The sequence below is a fragment of the Thermobia domestica genome, chromosome 11, assembly GCF_964235325.1.
Source record: "Thermobia domestica chromosome 11, izTheDome1.hap1.1, whole genome shotgun sequence".
In the NCBI taxonomy this organism is placed as follows: domain Eukaryota; kingdom Metazoa; phylum Arthropoda; class Insecta; order Zygentoma; family Lepismatidae; genus Thermobia; species Thermobia domestica.
Window position 1 is genome coordinate 109,402,733 of NC_137464.1, and position 16,434 is coordinate 109,419,166.

The window sequence follows — 16,434 nt, forward strand, 5'->3', positions numbered from 1 at the left end:
TACATTTTTAATGTTTATTTTCAGGCCGAACAAAACATATTTGCGGGCCGTATTCCGCCAGTGGTTATCAATTTAGCCATCACTGGCTTAAAGTATTTTAAACATTCTGACTATTTTGAGCTTCTTCTTTTTTTTTTCTAATTAGTTATCTCGAAAGCAAGCAACCTATTTGAAGAACAAATGCCATAAACAAAAGAACTACCACGAAAGTTTAACAAAAATTATTACATGAGCCATCATTCTTTTATTCAATGCTAATTAAGTCTCAAATTCTAGGCTCTAAAATTCCAGTTTATACGAGTCTAAAATAGGTTTGAAATTCTTAAAATAACTTCAAAAATTATTATTTTTTAATATTGAATAGATACAATTGTCATAAGAAAAAAATGAAAGTGTAAACTGAAACGTATAATAGAATTAATATTCTAGGATAGGATAGGATTTTAGATTTCTGGGCATTCGGCATCTAAGGCCATTTAGGCCTTCACTTTTTGAGGGATGACGTCCCTCCGCAAGCACATCATCCGGTGAAAGGGAAGGAAGAAATGATTGAGGAAGGAAGGAAGTAGCCTGGGACTTATAAGTTAGGTACCACCCCGGCATTTGTCTGGTGTGAATGAGGAAAACCCAGGAAAAACCTCATTCAGGGTGGCTGGCCTGAAAAACGTTTTACACTTTTTCGAGCGAGTGGCCCCACCGGGAATCGAACCCGGGACCAATTAATATACTAGTATATGTATGTATAAATCTATAACTTTCATTTGACCTGTCTAAAGCTATTCAAAGAAAGATAGTCGTGGCCCTGACAATCAGTTCTTTTTGTTTGTTTGTTTGTTACTTCTAAAGATCTTGTATTAAAATTACGATTTCCAAAATTTTTTAATAAGTTATGATATGTTGGGATGATAAATTAAGGTGATGGGTATTGGCAGTAAATGTTTATTTAAGTATCCTGTTCATGCATTAAAGAAGTTGAGTAGTTGTTTATAATTGATCGTGGACAGGAAAAATTGATGTACTAAATAACAGTAATAGTAGTCTCTGATAAGTTTATGAGTAGATACCGTTTAAAGATATACAGCAATCAGTGAGTTTTCATTTAGACAAGACGAGTCATTTACTCACTAACAACATTATGGACTTTCATTTATCATACAAACATACATGAATACTAATAAACATTGTAATGAAGTATAGTATCACTCGTCAAACTGATAGTTTTACTATTCTTCTCGGTAGCTGCTATTTATTTAGAAGAAAAAGAAGAAAAGTACATGAGGTTTTACAAATTATTTGGCATTGGATCTTCAATCCATGATACTAATACAATCAAATTTAGTAGTTAGGTAAGATATATCAATGTAATAAAATTATATTGAAAAGTAATTGGCACAATTTAAAATATTAGGAGATGGAAAAGGAAAGATATATGCAATATTGAAAAATTATGTACTCCTACACACATAATAGCTCCTTTCTTTTCTAGTAGTGGTGTTCTTCAGAAACCCTGAAGACCACCCCAGAGGTTTAGTGCACTAGAACTCCTAACAGGAATTTCATTAACAATACAATTGAACATTTAAAGTAATACTGAAGATAAAGGAACTGAAAGACCTTAAAAGAAAGAAAAAAACGAAAACAAAAAGGGAGCTTAAGAAAGAAAAGAAAAGTAAGGAGAATGCGAGTAGTTAATGCTGTATTGTTGCAAACTAATGTAATCTGTATTAAGTGAAAACTTGTCGTTAACAGCAATAAGTTATTCTACCGTGGGATTTCGTTTAACACAGGTTTTGCTATCTATAGTTAATGTATTATAAAAGAAGTTCTTGTTGGGTATTACAATGTATGACTAAGAGTTAAAAATAAAGAGTAAAACACTTCGTAGTATGTAGCACTTGCTCAAAAAAAGTCAAACTATACTTCCGGCTTAGAAAATTGATCTTAAATTACACTTACAATCTTGTTAGTATCATCATGTCTGCAGTAGCCTGCTGTTTAGGTTTTCACAAGAGAGAAGACGACAAGAAATAGTATACGATACAGACCATCTTCCTTCATTATTTCTCTCTCTCTCTCTCTCTTCTTTGTTTCATCCAGTTTCATCAATCTCGGGGCCCTGGCTATTGTTGCGCGCACAATGGGTATCCTCAATTTCAGCACAAGAAGAGAATTTATTGGCTTACACAATGTCATTAGTTATATAGACTATCAAGAGAAACAATTCCGTTGTTACTGGTTAAACCCAAAATGCTCGGACAACAATCACCTATTATTTTCTATGAGTATTTTTTTCTCTTTTTTTCTACTCCATTCACTTTAATCCCATCTTGCCGCTTTTTACCTCATTCCCATCAGCATCATCTCTCCCATTCGACTATCCATTGTGCGACTCACCTGTCGTTTTCTTTTATTACTTGCTGCGTGAGAGCACCAGTGTTGCCAGTCAGGGAATCACAAAATTCAGTATTGCGTGTTTAGGAACTAATTTGAGTTTGCTTTTTTTTTTTTTTTAACTAAATGATAGTATGGAATTAAAAATACATAAAATACAATATGGTACCCAAGGGAATATATAGGGTCAGATTGTCCGAAATTGAGGTAAAATGAAATTAAAATAATTTTAAAATTTCTCTAAATGAGGGTTCTCGATTCTTTGAAAATTTTTTGGGTGAGTACAATGCCTCAGTGGTAGAGCACTTAACTCTCGTGCGACCGTAACTCTGGTTCGATCCCAGACCATGGGAAATTGCGGTGAAAAACTTTGTATCAATAGATTTTCTCGGAGTTCTCACATTTCTTTTACATTCTAATTATAGCATTTTTTCCATAATCATTCATTTTCAGTAATCATCTGTATTCTATAGCATAAAGGCTTATAAGGTCTACTTGTGAGACGTTAAATAAAATAATATTGATAATAATAAAACTAGGGGCGGATTCAGAGGCGATCGGGGCAATTGCCCCCCCCCCAAAAAAAGAGGAAACTTTCTTATTTTATATATAAATAAAACATATCCCAGAGTTTGGAGCTCTTTACAAACCATCATCTCCCCCGTCCAGAAGTCCGTACTGGATCTGCCCCTGAATGAAACACAATTGGAATTTGAAAGTGACTAAAAAGATCTTCAATTACAGATTTTGGTTTCGCGTGTTCTATGAACTTCCTATCAAGTTCCATTCATAAGTGTATTTCATATTTGTCTCTTCTATTGCTACCCACTGTGTAGCATGTAGTTCTGTAATAAAATATTCGTTCTTGCAAATCTTAGTTCTGTACGTACTACCGGATAACTTAACTGTTTCAGCAGCAAGACATCTAATCATCTAATGCATAATTATCATTCTTGCACGGCAGCAACAGTAGAGAAGAAATGTTTCTAAGAGTCGAACTCAATGTGGATATCTATGGCTGTTTCAGCTCTAAAACTTGACTATTGTTCTAACTTAAGAGGCCACATCACAGCGAAATTAAAATACCGCTAATTTTACAATAATTCTGTGATATCTTCAAATAGATAAAAGATAATAAAAAAGTGGTACAAGACCTCCCTAGATAATATTATTTTACATGAGATAACTTTATCACCACTCACTTATCTACTTTCGATTTCCAGTCATTTAGAAACCGGTATTTATTTTCGCGTTTCTAAATGGCTGCAAACGGAAACGTACTAGGTGACTCGTGATAACGGTACTCATGCAAAATAATATTGTCTAGGGCGATCTTGGTCCACATTTCGATTATATTTTTATCTATTTGAAGATATCACGGAATTACTGTAAAATTAGCGGTATTTTAATTTCGCAGTGATAAGGCCTCTTAACGTATGTAATGGAACTTGCTTTAAGTATGCAATTTGAGCTACTAACATCAAGAGAGAGAGAAAAGGAGAGTAGCTGAAATGGCCCCTCTTCGCACGGAGAAAATAGACCTATAGGAAACTTTTGAATCTCCTTCCTCCTTAGGATACATATTTCAATGAAAGTGTAACGAGAAAAATACAGAAGATATTCTACTTTTGACATAAAATTTTAGACACCCCCACAAATTACACCTCTAATTAAATTGATAATATGACTTAAAAACTTATGATTTAGAAACCTATCTCTCAAAAGTGACTCTAAACGTGCCAGCCATTTTCCCGACCCTCAATAACTATGAATTCAACACAAATCTCAGCAGTTTTTGACATTTTTATTTTCACCTATGTATACCCTCCGCCGGTGGGGCTGAACTTACAGGGCACTGGAAGAATCATTATTCATTTTATCTACCGCGGGAACTCTGGATTGGATACTTATATAAGTCTTTTTGCATTATTTTTATAGCCCTTGGGGTGTCTTACTCTCATAGTAATTTCCCCTTACGTCATAGGTGTCTAGCAAGTTTGATATATATTGTTCCAGACGTTCCGGAGTTACGCTGGAATATACATTCATATCCATACATCCATATATATATATATATATATATATATATATATATATATATATGGATGTACGAGCAACGTCTTCGGTGTTGCCCTCGTGAATCCTCAATCCAGCTGAATCCCCGCTCGTGCCTAAACTTGGGAATAAATGTAATCGTGATTGAATCGACACTAATCTCGGTCATTTGAGAAAATTTATTTTTCACTCCTTCTCATCTTCATACCGATGGGGGCTGAACTTAAGACTTTCACGGCATAATGAATGTGATTACTAATTTCAGCGACACCGAGAACCATGGATTTGACACTAATATCGTCGCTATTTATTAGTTCCCACAAGTCTAGGACTGCAAATGGGGGTTAAAACGTGGACTTAAACAGCATAGGGAGTGTCGTTATTCATCTCCGGGATCACGAAGACTACGTATTGCATACTAGTATACGTCATTTTTTTTACACGTTCCCTACTTCCTACATCCCCTAGATGCGCTAGAAGAATCTACTGGTTACTGAACTTCGACTTAAAGGGAACCGGAACAGCCACCAATCAACTTAGGAACTCTGAAAATTATGGATTCCACCATGGTATCGTTCATTTTCAATTATTTTTACATGTTACTACTTCTCCTCAGAAGAGCTAATGAAGGACTAATTTGAATTGAAATAACACCAAAGGTGCCACCGTTCATCTCAGAGACCCTGAACACTGCGCATTCAACACTAATATTGGCCATTTTCAATCATTTTTTTTTTTGTATATCCCCCCTTACTTCCCCTAGGTGTGCTAGGAGGATTTTAAACTCTCCGGAGGCTCAACTTGGATCTAAATTGCATCAGAACTGCCATCATCAACTTATGGGCTTTGAAATTTATGGATACGACACTAATATCGGTCACTTTCGATCATTTTTATATGTCTCCCCTTTCACAACCTTGGATGTGCTATGGATGTTATATCCCCGCAATACTGTTTTCAGACTGTAATATGTGTAGAGATCACTCCACAGAAATTGACACAACACTTTGTCACTGAAATTACTGCAACATATTGTTTTGCAGATGCATAGGCAACCAAACTTACACCTTGGAGTGATTAGTTACGTTTGGTTTCCAATTCCTTCCGTTCCATTTGCCTCATTTAAACCAGTCTTCTTCAACTCATTGTTACTGTGACTTAATGTACTCCTTCCATTTAGATAGAAATTCGCCTGGATAGATTTTTGAATCAAGCTTTATCATGTGTTCATCAGATTAACACGTTAACTAAATGTAAAGCGATTTTGTCATGTTTCAGAAGCTGCTTCGGAACAAAGCAGGATTTTTCTCAAAAGGGCAGTTATTACCTGAAGTATAAACTCAAGAATAAAAAGAACGTAAGGTACTACCTACAGTTTAATCAAAGTGTATGTATTTAATCAAAATTCATGACGTACGATATAGAGCATGCAAGAGAGAGAGAGGCAAAGAGAGGGGAAATTCAAATATGGGGCAGAGACGAGTAAATTCTTGTATGAAAGGTTAGAACTAGAGAGACAAATGATCGGATAGTACTCATATTTCTAAGAAAATTTGTGATATTGTGAAACAACAGAATCAAAGGCTTTTCAGTCAAACCCGCCAGTATCATCGCACCCGCAGTTGTGGAATAAAGATTGAGAACTCCGTTTGGAATATCAAATGATTATACAGAGAGAGAAAGATCTTGCACATTTGGGGAATGCAGAATTTAAAAATTCACCACCTTTGTAGAAGGGGTCTAGAACCGAGAAATTCCCTGTCATGAAGCTACAACGCTAACCACTCACCCACGAGACTCCTTCTTGACGAATCATTAATGTTCTTCTCGTATATCTCAAGAACGCCACATGAAAATTGGAAATATATTCTTGTAGCATGAAAATTAGAAATATACTTTTATTTCTATTACGAATAGTTTATATATAAATGAATGTGTGTGTATGTGTTTGCTTTTTTGTCCGGTATACAAATCCATGCTATCGTTATTTTAGCATATTTAAAAGTGGTTTTATGAAGGACCATAGTTTGAAAGAGACCGTAGAATCTATAGAAACGTTGGTTCGTGTTCTAAGGGACTGGAGGGGGTTTCAAACGGAAAGCGGTGGTTTAAACATAGAATACCTGACGAAGTTTTGGTGTTAGGAAGTTAAAACTTGGTATGTAATCTAATTTCTAAAAAAAACAAGTTGACATATACATACGATTTACAATAAGAAAGAAAAATACTGGGAGATAAGAGATTCCTCAGAAGAAAGAGATGACATGTAGAGATAATCGAAAATGACCTATATTAATATCGAATCCTTAGTTTTCGAGGTAACTCAGATGAATAGTGTAATTTGCCATGCCATCTAAGTCCAAGTTTAGGCCCCGTCCGTTTGAGATGAGGTGGAGAAGGGTGAAAAATAAAATATCGGAAATGCCTGGGATTATCGTCGAATCCATTGTTGTTTTTTCGGGCTATCTGATATTTGATACTGCACGATAATTAGACTACCTAATAAGGTGAAACTGATGTATACAGTAACCAAACTTTTCATTGTGACACTGAAAAGAGGACAGTATATAGTATTATTTATGTGATACAGCGCTCAAATTCGTGATTAACTCTCGATTTTTTAAATTTTTGTTTAACTATATTGTACCAAGATAAGAGATGTGTCAATGCATAGATCATATCGAGCTGATCAAAATGACAGACTAGACGATAAATTCCAATACGTAGTTTACGTTCAAATAATAATAAAAAAAACATTTTATGTTGTTAAAGATATGTTCTTTGTTGTCAGTCGGATGCAATTGATCGCTTTTACTCTGCAAATTATTTATTTATCTACTGTATATGCAAACTCGTATACTGTTAAGTAAGAGATTGTATATATTCTTTAATTTCTTCTAATAATGATACACAAAATCCTAACAGTGATATGTATGTGTGTATGTTCAAGCATAACTGGAACGCCTGAAGCAATTTTAACCAAACTTGGTACAGATCGCTCCACAGAAATTGATACAAGACTTTGTCAAGAGAAATCACTATTTCATATATTTCTTAATTATTTTCTGTGCGTAAAAGAACTAACGATGACAAAAGCTCGCGTAGCACAAACGATTGACACACATTTGGTTTTCCCTTAGGCTTTTTTTTTCTAAAAGTGGCTATTTTAGATTGACGTCAAACCAGAATCGCACATTAATTTCTTTAAAGAATTTTCCGCATATACCAGCACTGACGAGCATAACGGTGCACAAATGACTAACATTCTTTTACCTTTTCGAAAAAAAAAAAAACTTTGTAAAAGTGGCGATTTTGGCTTAACATCAAGCCAAAAATACCACATATTTATTTGTTATTAACTTTTCGTATGTAGCAGCACCAGCACTAGCAGTTGAAACCTATTAATTTCCCTTCAGTTCTTTTCGAAAAATGGCCGTTTTGGCTTCACATTTAATCAAAATCATACATTATTACGATTATTATTATTATTACATAGCAGCATGAACGTTGTGCTTGTACTTAGAGACCTGCATGGCCAAATTTTTCGGCCCGAGCCCAATCCAGCCCGAAGGTACCTAGGCCCGGCCCAGCCCGGGCCCGATAAATTTTAAAGGTTTCATGTTGTAACATTTTTCACGCACACACTTCTTCAACGTTTGCCTTTATTCTAATTATCGTTTAACGAAAGTCAATAATTATTAAAGAATTGCAATTAATCGGCCCCAGCGCGGCCCGACCTGAAGAGAAATCAGTGTCGGCCCACCCAAGCCCGGCCCATGCAGGTCTCTACTTGTAGTACTAACGAAAACTAATATATCACAAACGGTTGACTCCATTTTAGTTTTCCCTAGTTTTCTTTTTCAAAAATTGTAATTTTGGCTTGACATTGTAATGAAACCATGAACTAAGAATTTAACAATCATTTTAACTTATAAAAGTCATAATGCCAATTCGGTAGGTGAAACCTTTTTTTGTAATATCTTAAATTTTGGATACGTGCATAATATAATTTTTAAAAGTCACAAGGACAGTATTTGTAATCAAGAAATCGTTGAAAGCAGAAGCAAAATAGTCAAAAATCACCTGCAGTCAAATAACAATGTTTGGCGGTATATAATTAAAAAAATAAGCTTAATATTAAAGTGTTTAAATTTGCCTGACACTTTCAGAGACCTCCCATATCATTACATGCAAATAGACAGCTTCAATTTTTTAATGTTATACTTTACCTTATTTCAGATTTTGCTCAGTTTTGACCATACAGTGACCTCTTTTTATATTTGTTGTGTATTAAGATTCTTTTTTATTTCGAAGCTTGATGCAGGCTGCAGGCTGCAGGATGCAGAATGTAGAGTCCAGAACGATTTTTAGTTGCAAACTTGGTCAATTTATACGAACTATTGTTTTTGTTTGTCGTAATTTTTTTTTTAATTTGCCAAAAGCCATTATAAAAATTTATAAAATTTTAGGAAAGTTTTAATTACATGTTTTCAAAAATATTGTTGTTATTTAATGATGGAAAAATAAGTATTTTTTTAACTTTAATTTACCCTGAGGTTTGCTTTCATCTTTTTCGTGATTTTATCCGATTTGTTAAATATTACTGACAAATATTGTTATTTGACTACAGGTGATTTTTGGCTATTTTGCTTCTGCTTCCAACGATTTCTTGATTACAAACACTGACCTTGTGATTTTTAAAGATTATGTTATGCACGTATCCAAAAGTTAAGATGTTAAAAAAAAAAAAGCTTTGTTTCATTTTCACCTACCGAATCGCCACTATGATTTTTCTGAATAAAAATAAGTTTTTTAATTCTTAGTTCATGGTTTCATTACATTACCCCACCAACTGGAGGAAAAAATCCTGAACAATACCTTCAGTGTATGTCATTAGTTTTTTTAATTCTTAGTTCATGGTTTCATTACAAAAAATATCCACTATACTACCGTTGTAAGCCTAAATCATCAATAAAATATTGTCATTTATAACATAATTTGATTTACTAATTCATTGTTTTCTTTTTTGTTATTAACATAATGTAATCTTTATTGCTTTAATTTTTACAGTGTGGAAAACTGGAAAGCCTGAAGAGAGTAACAGAACGCATGAAGATAGATATCCTGGGAATCAGCGAAGTTAGGTGGCCTGATGGAGGAGACATGTGGAGCGGGGACTTCAGAATGATTTACTCAGGAGCTGTAAACGGCACAGCAGAAGTTGGTTTTGTCTTGAATAAGAAGATAGGATAGAAATTTATAGGCAACTGGAGATACAATGAAAGGATAGTAATGTTGAAGATAGCAACCGAACCAAGGAATATGACGATAATCCAAGTATATATGCCTACATCAAGCTACACAGATGAGGAAGCAGAAGAAACCTATGAACAAATAGAAGAGGTACTGATGAAAGTTGAAGACCAGGACAATTTAATCAACATGGATGACTGGAACGCAGTAGTCGGCGAAGGCAAAGAAGAGAATGTAACTGAGAATTTCGGCCTAGGAGAAAGAAATGCGAGAGGTGCACGATTAGTTGAGTTCTGCAAAAGCCATAATCTGTAACGAACACTCTTCGAACAACCACTAAGAAGAAGATACATATGGACAGACCAGTAGAGAAAGAAAGATATCAAATAGACTATATAGTAGTCCCACAAGCATTTAGAAATCAAGTAAAGAACAGTAAGAGTTACCCAGGAGCAGACGTTGACTCAGACCATAATTTAATTTTGATGAAGAGCGAACTCCGAGTAAAGAGGAAAAGAATGGTAGCACCAGACAAAAGATGAAACACAATCAAGCTAACAAGAGACGAAAACATGAAAAGGGAATCTGCAAATCCGACAGACAAAGAGACGACTAAGGTAGCTTTAGCAGGTAATGACATCGACTCGAAATGGGAAGCCATGAAAGCAGGGATTACAAAAGTTGCCGACGAGCACATAGGAAGAGAAACGAAAACCCAATATAAACCCTGGATAACAGCAGAAATATTGGAAATGATGGAGCAAAGAAGACAGTTCAAGATAAGAAACAAAGAAGAGGAATAGAGAAGGTGCCGGAATCACATCAACAGAGAAGCAAAGAAGGTCAGAGGAAACTGGATAAACAACTTGTGCAAAGAAATTGATCAAAATATAGTCAAAGGCAATACAGAAACGGCATATAGAAAGGTTAGAAAACAGTTCGATGACAAAAAGAAACGCACAGACATTATCATGGACAAGGACGGAACAACGTAAATAGATGAGGAGCAGATAACAAGAAGATGGAAGGAATACATAGAAGAACTCTACAAGGAGTGAACGAAGAAGAGATAGAGAAGGAAGAAGACGTCGATGAAAATGAATTAGGACCATCAATTTTACAGTGCGAATTTGACAATGCTTTTTGGTGGCTAAGCAGTTAGCGTACGCGCCTTTGGCGTGGGAGACCCGGGTTCGATTCCTGGCGGGAGCTCATGTGGTTCGGATTCCACGTTAGTCAGTAGGTTCAAGTCTCATATAGCCTCGCTGCTGCAAGGGACGTTAAACTCAGAATCAACTCAGTTGACAATGCTTTGGAGAAAATGCAACATGGTAAAGCCCCAGGTGTAGATCAAATACCAACGAAAGTGATTAAGAATCTCGGAATAGCAACAAAGAAGAAACTATTTAATCTTATTAATGATTTTTACATCTCGGGAAAAATACCAAGAGACTTCGAGAAAAGCATATTGATTCATATTCCTAAGAGGAAATTTGCACGGAAATGCGAAGAGCACAGAACGTTAAGTTTGCTTTCCCATGCGTCAAAAATACTGTGCAAAATTATTGCACAACGAATAGAAGGAAAAATCGAAGAACGACTATCGGAGGACCAGTTTGGATTCAGGAGGAAAAGGGGAACAACAGAAGCAATACTGAGTCTACGGTTGATGATGGAACAGCACGTCAGATTAAACAAACCAATTGTGATAGAATTTGTAGATATAGAGAAAGCTTTCGACAACGTAGATTGGAATATCATGTTGAGAATATTAAGAATTTGAAAGTGGATTACAGAGACAGAAGAATAATATACCAACTTTATAGGAACCAGACAGCTGTTATAGGAAGAGATCAGAAAGAAGCAAGAATAAGTAAAGGAGTGAGGCAAGGATGTGGACTTTCACCTCTCCTGTTCAACGTCTATATACAAGAAGCTATGAAAGAATTCTTGGATAAAAACGAGAAAGGCGTAAAAGTAATTGGTCAGGTTTTCAGCACAATAAGGTTTGCTGATGACATAGCATTGATAGCGGAGAACGATGAGGACTTGCAGGAAGCCCTTTCAAACTTGAACGACAAACTGGAAAAAACATGCAAAATGAAGATAAATAAGAAGAAAACCAAAGTGATAAAGTGCACAAGAGCAGGAAAGGAAGAGGTGAACGTATGGTTAGATGGAAAGAAAATCGAAGACGTTAAGATCTTCCCCTACTTAGGAAGTCTAATATCCTCGGATGGAAGAAGTGAAAAAGACGTAAGTTCTAGAATACGCAGCCTAAACAAACATTCAATAGGAAAAGAGGACTACTAACAACAAGAAATGTGTCGCTGGACGTTCGTAAATGATTTATTAAGACTGGTATGGAGCGTGGCGCTTTACGGATCAGAGACATGGACATTGAGAAAAGCTTAAATATTCAAGTTGGGAGCTTTTGAAATGTGGCGTTGGCGCAGAATGCTGGGCATATCATGGACCGAAAGGAAAAGGAATGAAGACGTACTAAAGGAAGCTAATGAAAGACGACAGATCATGAAGATAATAGGAAGAAGAAACAGTGTGTTTGGCCATCTTATTCGGCACTCCAATTGGACCACCGGCTGATAGAGGAAAAGACAGAAGGAAAACCAATAAGAGGAAGACCAAGGATAGAATATATAGATGCCGTTACGAAGAAGAGGCCTTATTAAAGTATAAAATAGCTCTCCCAAGCAAGAGAAAAGTTTTAAAATTTCCATGTTGCCCACCAACCTATGGTTGAGGTGAACAAGAAGAAGCTACAACATCAAGCCGGAATCACACATTAAATTAAAAATGAAACATTCCGTATGTAGAGCTAACATTGTCGTTCTAACACTAACTAGCACTAAACTAGCACTAACGACAGACACATTTTTCGTTCTCCCCAAAGCTTACTTGTATAAGTGGCGAAAGTCTTGACATCAATAATAATAATAATAATAATAATAATAATAATAATAATAATAATAATAATAATAATAATAATAATAATAATAATAATAATAACTTTAATTTATTAACTCTTCGTGCGTAAAAGGACCAACGTTACGCTTGTAGCATTAATGTAGTACTAATGAATGACACATTTTGTTTCCCTTCAGCTTTTAAATAAAAATGGACATCAGCATATCAGAATTGCACAATAATTTTTGAAAACATTCCGTACGTATTACTAAAATTGATATTTAACGAGTGGCACCTTTTCCGTTTCTGCAAAACCTGTTTGTTAAGGTGGCAAATATGTTCTTATGTCATGAATCACTATTTTTATTTAAAAACTTTCCGTACGTAAAATAATTATTATGCTGTACTTGTAGGACTGACCAGCATTTGGGTAGTACTATCAACTGACACCTTTTTCGTTTTCCGCAAAACTTATTTCTAAATGTGGTGATTTTGGCTTGATGCTCAACCAGAATCTCAACTTTAATTTACAACATTATCCGTATGTAACAGCACTAAGTTATGTTTTTATATCAATCAGGACTAATGTAGTGTTAACGATTGACCCCATTTTATTGTCCCCAAAGCTTATTTATAAAATTAGAGATCTTGCCTTAACGTCAAGCTGGAATCTTACATTGATTTGTTAATAACATTCCGTAAGAAGGAACACAAACGTTGTTGCTTTTTTAGCACTAATCAGCACTAAGATGGCACTAATGGATGACGTACTTTTGGTTTTCCACAAAGTTTTCTTGTAAAAGTGGTGATTTTGACGTGAAATTGGAATCCTACATTAATTCGTTAATAATTTTCCGCAGTAGAATCATAAACATTGTTCTTGTAACACTTATCAACACAAATGTAGCACTAATGAACGACAATCTTTCTTTTTTTCATAGCTTATTTGTAAAATGATTATTTTGGATTGATGTCAAGGCAGAATCGCATATTAAATTTTGTTAATAACTTTTCGTATGTACGAGCACTAATGTGTTTGTGGCATTAACCTGCAGTAACGTAGCTCTAGCGATTGACAGTCTTTTCGTTTTCCTCAAGGCTTATTTATAAAAGTGTCAATTTTGATTTGATGTCAAGCTAGAATCTTACTTTAATTTTTTAATAACTTTCGGTACATAGAGGCACTAATGTTTTGCCTCTAGCACTAGCACTAACGATTGACACCCTTCTAGTTTTCCTCGAAGTTTAGTTGTAAAAGTGACGATTTTGCCTTGACATCAAGCCATAATTGCCATTTTAATGTGTCAATAACTTTTCGTAAGTAGGAGCAGCAACTCTATACTTGTAGCACTAACGATTAACACCAGTTTTGTTCTCCCCAAAGCTTATATATAAAACGACGATTTTGGTCAGATTTACCACTTTAGTTTGTTAACTTTGCGTACGTGCGAGTACTAACGTTCTGCTTATAGCACTAACGTTTAGTTTTAAGTTTTGTTATGATTTTTCGATGTGGTAACTTTGACTTGATAAATGTAGGAAATAAAGAGTGTGTTGCTAAGTACACAGGAATGTAATGCACAAGTAGATTTTATGAAAAGAACTATTTGCTTTTATTATTAGGTATGGGGGTCAATGTGTAATACAGTATTGTTTTGTTTGGTGATTGTATTTGTATTATTACATTTCGATTTGATTTCATCATTCTGAATGTATTACGTAATTGAATATTTCTATTTTTTTTCTTTTTTTCGATAGTTCGGAATTGGAAGAGAAAAAGCGAAAAAGCATTGATTATTTTTAATTAGGTTTTCCTTTTTCCTTGTGAGCGAATACCTAGAATTTCAATTGAATTGTGCTATTTGAAACTCTGTGATTTCCTGCTTTTAATTATGTGCAATAGATACTCTGTACATATACTTATTATGAAAGTATTTATTGTGTTATGATCCTATGTATAGTGATCATTTCAGGGTGTGCCCCGGGAGCATGGATGGATATTGTACGATAATTACTGTATTCATACCTTTTTTTTTCTGTATTGTGTACGGTCAAAACAGATGTGTAGCAACAGTACAGTACAAACCGGGTAATTTTGAAGTTAAAACTTTGAAAGATGATTTGAGTTTTGGACACTACAGCCCATTCCCCCACTATTTCGTTCGTTACATCTACAACTCATTTTTCCAGTCTGTTCCACATTTCATCAATCTTTTCTGTACATTGAATGTTTTTAAGTTTTTCACTCATAGTTTTCTTGTATGTTTTTCTTTTATTATTTTCTTTTAGTTTATCAGTGTTCCACTTAGTTCTTTTTTTTCTTTTGCTCATTGCTATGTTGACTAATCTTGGTTGTATTACTGCTCTCGCCAAATAATGGTCGCTGTCACAATTTGTCCCTCGAGTGTCTGTACACTGATTGTTGAAGTTATGTGCCTATAGTCTATTATTATATGATCAATTTGGTTAACAGTATTATTTCCATGTTCCTCTATTTACATCTTTCCTTTCGAAGAATATACTAGGATTATTATTATTATTATTATTATTATTATTATTATTATTATTATTATTATTATTATTATTATTATTATTATTATTATTTTGTAGAATTGTACAAGTCTCCATCCATTCTTGCTAGTTGTATTACAAAGTGAGTTCTTGCCAGTGATATGAGTTACTTGCGGTTCTTTGCCGATTTTTGCGTTGTCTCCTGCTATTATTGTGATGTAATGTTTGCTCATTAGTTCCCTTACTATTTGTTGTTGGTCGTGAAATTCTTCTTTTCCTTCGTCATCGTCGTCTTCTGTGAGAGCATTCACTGAAACTACCTATATGTACTAAAATTTTTCTTTCAATCTAACCTTGCATATCCTTTCATTCACTACAGTAAACATTAGCAACGACTTTATACATTTTTTTACTAATTATAGATCTGGTACCCTTAGTTCCTCTTTTGTCTCTCTCACTGTAAATAAGAGTGTAATTTGTCTTATCGATTCTTCCATAACCTGCTCATCTTAATTCCCGCACTGTTAGTATTTCAATGCCATATTCCGGCAATCTTCAGATTTTTACCAGGTTAAAGCATTGATCTTACCTTCCAAGTTGCCAAATTAATATCATTGTCTTTTCTACGACCCATTGTCTGTCGTTCCTTGTTTTCTTCCAATTCCGAGGCTTGTTTTCACGTTTCTGAACATTGCAATTTTTACGAGGATAGGTTGTTGGCCTTTTGCTCAACCCCCAATCTGGAGGACCAGGTTCACTTCTTTTGATCTCTTACCTTCCACAGGGATTTCATACCCTGTCTCTAGTAAGAGTTGACAGAACCACCACGAAAGGTGAAGTAGGGTTTGAGTATGAGAAGTGAAAGATTTCGTTTCATAAAAGCAGATCCGTCATTCGGTGCTCTTCACCACCGAAAATAGTGCCGCCTGAGACATAAGTTCCAGATTAATGTGAATGGCTCACAAATGTTGTCAAGTAGAATCTCGGTTTCTAGAGAAAGACTAATAAGATATCCTTGAGAAGTATTCGTAAATTAAGTATTTGTAAGTCTTTGTTTCGATGATATTTTGTGCAGTGTTGTTGCTTTCTCCTCTCACTGTCACAGAGTTCAACGTTGCTTTATTTGGATCCCAAGAACATGTTATTGTTAATATATAAAATAATCCATTTTGTGAAAAAAGAAATGAACAGCAGAATCTACGGTCAAAAGCAGGGCATCAAATGTTTCCTTTCTAATACCTTTCACATCACATATTCTAGATTGAACATGAATCCTTTGCCTTATTGGGGATGGTAGTG